Source organism: Solanum verrucosum, unplaced genomic scaffold (genome assembly GCF_900185275.1).
Source record: "Solanum verrucosum unplaced genomic scaffold, falcon-dt-bn FXZP01000434.1, whole genome shotgun sequence".
NCBI classification, from domain to species: Eukaryota; Viridiplantae; Streptophyta; class Magnoliopsida; order Solanales; family Solanaceae; genus Solanum; species Solanum verrucosum.
This window is the reverse complement of record NW_026019848.1, coordinates 682,532-688,540: the sequence shown is the minus strand read 5'-3', so window position 1 is coordinate 688,540 and position 6,009 is coordinate 682,532. Positions and strand designations below refer to the sequence as shown.

The window sequence follows — 6,009 nt, the reverse complement described above, 5'->3', positions numbered from 1 at the left end:
GGTTATTAGTATTAGTACATTATTGAATATACAATTCAAAAAATTCTTTCATATTGATTCTTTCTAAAAAATTTTCAAACAAAAAGTTAAAATACGAAAAAAAAATCAGAATGAAAAGCGTCCATTTACTAATGGATAGGACAGAGGCCTTATAAACCTTTGGTATTGGTTCAAATCCTATTGGACGTAATTTATTTCCATATATATATATTTTTTTAGATTTCGATAACAAGAAAGACTGTTTGAATATTTGAATCCAAGATGCTTAAGTCCTTTTTTTATTAAGATTAAGAAAAAGTGATAAATATTTCTTTATGCTTGTTCCTCAAGTATAAAACGGTCCATTTGTTCCTGAATAGCTTCCATTCAAAAGGGCTTCTGCTTTCTCGGTAAATGTCTTGGTAGAAGATATGATTTCTTGGAACTGAGGTTTAGTAGTTTTTAAGTAAGTATGTAGTTCAACAAGAAATTTCCTTACCCGTCCAACTTCTAATGAATCAAGATAGTTGTTTGTTCCGGTATAAATAGTCATTATCTGCTCTTCTACCGTGAGAGGAGCTGATTGGGATTGTTTAAGCAATTCATGTAATCGTCGACCTCTTGCCAATTGATTCTGAGTAGCTTTATCGAGATCAGAAGCAAATTGTGCAAAGGCTTCTAATTCTGCAATTGCGCTAGTTCTAATTTTAATTTACCAGATACTTGTTTCATGGCTTTTATTTGAGCTGCGGACCCCACTCTGGAAACGGAGATACCCACATTAATAGCAAGTCTGATTCCAGAATTGAATAGGTCGGCGGATAAGAAGATTTGTCCATCAATAATGGAAATTACATTAGTAGAATATAAGTTGAAACATCTCCGGATTGAGTTTCAACTATTGGTAAGGCGGTCGTACTTCTTTCACCTAAACTAGAACTTAATTTAGCGGCTCTTTCCAAAAGGCATGAATGCAAATAAAAAACATCTACTGATAAGCTTCACGACTGGGAGGTCTTCGTAATAGAAAAGACATTTGGCGATAAGCTTGCGCTTGTTTGGAGAGATCATCATAAATGATTAAAGTGTATCGTTCACGATACAAAAATATTCAGCCAGAGCTGCTCCTGTATAAGGAGCAAGGTATTGTAATGTAGCAGGGGAATCCCCGTTTCGGCTACCACAATAGTGTATTCCATCGCTCCCCTTTCCTGTAAAGTAGTTACTACCTAGGGCCACAGAAGACACATTTTTCCCAATAGGTACATAAACACATATTACATTTTGACCTTGTTGATTGAGAATCGTATATATGGCTACTGCTGTTTTACCGGTCTGTCTGTCCCCAATAATTAATTCTCGTTGACCACGTCCTATAGGGATCATCGAATCAATTGCAATAAGTTGGTTTGAAGAGGCTCATATACGGAATGGCGCGAAATAATACCGGGGGCGGCAGATTCAATTAATCGAAATTCAGAAGCTGAAATTTCACCTCTACCATCAATAGGTTTAGCCAGGGCATTTACAACATGACCCAAATAAGCCTCACTCACGAGTATCTGAGCAATTCTGCCCGTTGCTTTTACAGAACTTCCTTCTTGTATCAACAACCCGTCGCCCATTAATACAACACCAACATTATTTGATTCCAAATTCAGAGCAATGCCTATTGTACCCTCTTCAAATTCTACTAATTCACCCGCCATTACTTCATCAAGACCGTGAATACGAGCAATGCCATCGCCTACTTGAAGTACGGTACCAGTATTTCCAATCTTTACTTCTCTATTATATTGTTCAATACGTTCACGGATAATATTACTAATTTCGTCAGCTCGAATGGTTACCATGATTCTTTCTTTATTCTTTTTTGAAAGAAAAAAATAATACCTACAGTAGAAGACTAATCAGTTATTTCTTTCATTGTTCCCAACATGCCAATATTGACACTAATGGTACGTAAATGTAACTCATTGTTCAAACAACTATTCAGAGTTCCTAGAGCTCCTTGTAAGGCTTGTTGGAAAACCCGTTGTCGGACTTGATTAATCGCCATTTGTTGTTCAAACTGAATCGTTTCATTTTTGTAATTTTCTAATTGTTCCAAAGTTTTTGTAAATTGATAGGTGAAACTAGAGCCTAACGTATGAATTTTAAAAGTTGAAGCATAATTTGGAGTTATGAAATTTTCCAAAAAAAATTGGACGTTGCCTTAGTTTTATTTGGTAAGTCCATGTGGGCAAGGGGCGTTTTCGTAAATATTAATTTTAGTTAAATTAAGATGTGGGTATATTTTATTTTATTTCTAATAACTATATATGGTATTAAAACTTTTAAAAGGTATTTTTGAATTCATTCTTCAAATTAAAACCCCCAAAAGTTCTTTTCTCTAAAAGTCCTCTCAAGCTCAAGGAAGAAGAAGATATGGGCAACTAGGGTTTCGAATTGAAGGTTTCTTCCATCAAATTTTTGTGGGTTTTCTCAATACTAAGGTATGGTGGCTCTTTATCTAAAGCTAGTTTTCGCTTTAGAGCCAATTTCAAAGGGTTTTCAAATTCTCAAAAGTTATGAAAAACTTCTATTTCTTACTCTAATCAAGGGTTCTTGCATTAAATGGTTTTAAATGATGGATTGTGATATTGTTGATATTAAATTGATGCTTTCAAGTGAAAAATCTAATGAACCCTTGGTTCACAAATTTCTATATTTGACTTACGAAATGGGTTTGTTGATAATGATTGGGTATTGATGAATTTATGCTTAGAATAGATTGTATTGTTGATGTTTATGATTTTCTATATCTATTGATTAACGTTGAGGATGGATTTAGAGGATGGTAAGTTGGCTTAATCTCATATTATTGACATAATTGTTCTTGCTTGGTTTGATCCACTTATGGTGGAGATGTTTTATTATGGATTGTATTATGAATATGGCCTTGAAGGCATTATCTATTGAATTAAAGTGTTATCAAGTTATGAAGTGTTATTGTACTATGTGAAGATATTCTTATGGCTATAAGGTGATCTTGTACAAAGTGTTATTGTAGTGTAATTGAAAGCATGTTCTCTTTAAATGTTCATATGTGACGATTGTTGGACTATGAATAGTCCCTATATGGTAATGTTGTGACTTGCTTGGTAGACTTAGATGTCCCTTCTTGTTACTTGAAAGCTCTTTGAATGAATGAATGTCTAGGATCAGTAGACCTAAGCATGGTGCCCTTTCTATGAATGATAAAAGAGGACTTCTAGATTATATCTTAAATAGGCTAGACCTAGCATGGTACCCTTTTCATGAGTAAGTCTAGACTCCTAAATGTGAATGTTAAACCTTGAAGTGGTGAACCCTAGGGGTAATGACCTTCTTCTTGTGTGAAATGATAGACTTAGAGATGGTGGACCGAAATGGTAACAAACTCTCTCTAAGAAAGTCAATGAGCTATCCTTGAATGAACCTTGATCGACTAAGAACTAAGAAATGGAGCCCTTCTTGGTAGAAGTACTATGAGTTGGCCGAACTTAGAAATGGGGTCCACTCTAGTGCATACATGTGAATGAATTACTCTATGGGAACTAAGGCTAAGTACCGAGTGGATGTGGTTAGGATGGTGGCCCTACTTAAGTATGAGACTAGGGCACAATGAACATCCTTGGACATCCCCTAAACCATGTGCCTACATGAGTTGCTTATTAGTTCTACCTTTGGCAAGTAGAACACCTTCCACGGAGTAGGGTAGACTCCGGATTCCATGCCTAGCTAGTATGGTCTATGTCGGTTAATGCATATTCCCATCATGTGGGATGTGCACTCTAGTTATTGGATAGGTTCTACAAAGTGTAGGTGGTAGTATGGGATGCTAACTACACATTGCACGAGTAGACCTAGAAGATACTAAAGTGAGTTCCCTAGGTCTAAATGGCTATTATGTGAAAGTCCCCTAAATGCTTAAATGTCTCCTAAGTGGTTCATTAAAGAATTTTCACTTAGCATGGTATATTGTAATGGTACATTCCTTATCTATGGTAACTCTTAGGAACACTTAGGTGTATATAAAGAGATTGTATGGGCGGTCACTTCATGTTTCACTTAAGTGTGGCTTTGGGTAACTTGAGATAGAGGTCATTCAATGATGAAAAGGCTTACTTGTCGCTTATGTTCATGTATTGTACATTGGTACTAGTTGAGTATGTTTATTATGTGGGTATTGTCTTATATGTGGATGATGACATGAAATGTGTCTCTTATAATTGTGATATGAAAGTTTTATCAAAAATGGCAAGAAAGCATATATCTCAAATAAATGTCTGTTTTAGCATGTTTTTGCATGGTCATCATACTTAGTACTTAATTGTGATAATTCCATATTTTGCTCTATTTTCTACAAGTGTAGGTTCCGATAAGTGAGCGGGTTCTATAGTAAGCTTGGAATTTGAAGTTCTTCCTAGATCTTGTGGTATGTCCTCATATGTCGAGGACAAGACTTTTCTATTCTAGTGTTATGATAAGGTTCTTGTAATAGACTTAGTAGACTTCTTTTGATTGTAAAGGGTCGTGCCCCTAGTATGTTTTCAGGTTTATGTCTAAGATGGCTAAGAGACTTAGTATTCCGCTTGTGTACTTTTGAAAGCTGTTTTAAAAAAAAAAATTAAAAAAAAAAAATATATATATATATATAATATGACCTTTGAGTCTTATGGTTTTTGTTTTAAAGAGTTCTTAATTCCGCACTATTTTACATATCTTATGTGATGAATACTAAGGGCTTGTATAAGACCTCCGAGAGGTCAAATACACGTGTTACGACTTGGGGGTGCTCTCGGGTCGTGACAGTTTTATAAGTTGAATTAATCAAATTAATTTTTTCTCGTTCTATCTCAGAGTATCCATTCACTCGAAACTGCTTGGCATCGGTTTCTACTTTCCGTAAACGAGAACGAGGTTTTTTGAGTTGTTCAATAGTCCCCCCACGCAGTTCTTCTGAATTTCGAATAGTATTCGAGATCCTCTGTTTTCGATTATCTAATAAATCACTTAAAGAAAGTAGATTGTTTTTCCATTCCTTTCCAAAATTCCATAATCCATTCCCAAACCAAACATGAATCTTTCGATTCATTTGGCTCTCACGCTCAATTACTTAAGGTAAATTTCATATTTTTTTTATTAATGTAATGAGCCTATCTTCTCTTCTTTGTTCATATTCCAAAAAGATATCGAAACTAATGTAACACCAAAATAGTCGGAGGACTCTTCTGACAAACTCAAAAATATGTAATTGTCAGCAAAGTTGTTTCTTTTTTTTTCTCAAATCCAAAAAGTTCTTCTTACTTAGAATAGGTCGTCGATTCAGCATTAGATAAAGGGGGTAAAATCCCTATATCGATAAAATATTTATTTTGAAACCACCTCTATATTAACATAGTGGTAGAAAGAGTACCATGTTGCGTCTAGACTTCAAACAGTTTGTTTTAACCATGTTAATAGTTCCACATTATTGATTAATAGAAAATCAAAATCAATTTACCAATGAATCGCGAAATGCTATGGTTCTTACATATAACTTATGAATTTATACAGAAGTAATTCGCGAGATCATGCACCTCTCTTTCTTACTTATAACGGAAAAGGGTACAGTTGGTTGGTCCAACCTATTCTTGAAATAAACAACTTGCACACACTCCCTTTCCAAAAAAAATCAATACACCAAGCACTACACTTAGATTTATTGGATTTGTTGCTAAAATATCGGTATTAAACCCGAAACTCCCGGCAGATGGCCAGTGGCCCAAAGAAACGAAAGAATCGGTTACGTTTTTCATATGATCTCCTCTTATAGATAGACTAAAAAATCAAACAGAGTTCTTTTTGTAGCACTTCGCCCCTCTTTTTATTTATTCTTTTATTTTTTCTGAAATTGAGTAAAAAAATAAAAAATATTCGAATTAGTTAGAAATTATGAACTAATGAACTAGCCCTTTTATTGGTTATTGGAACACTAACACTTACTAAAAAGAGTTTCCCTTGGTC

The 6,009-nt window shown here is 34.7% G+C and overlaps 1 pseudogene; it reads right to left on the bottom strand.

The window, feature by feature from the left end:
* Positions 1–312: 312 nt before the first annotated feature.
* Positions 313–1,871, bottom strand: LOC125817492 (ATP synthase subunit alpha, chloroplastic-like; annotated as a pseudogene).
* Between the last annotated feature and the right edge of the window lie 4,138 nt (positions 1,872–6,009).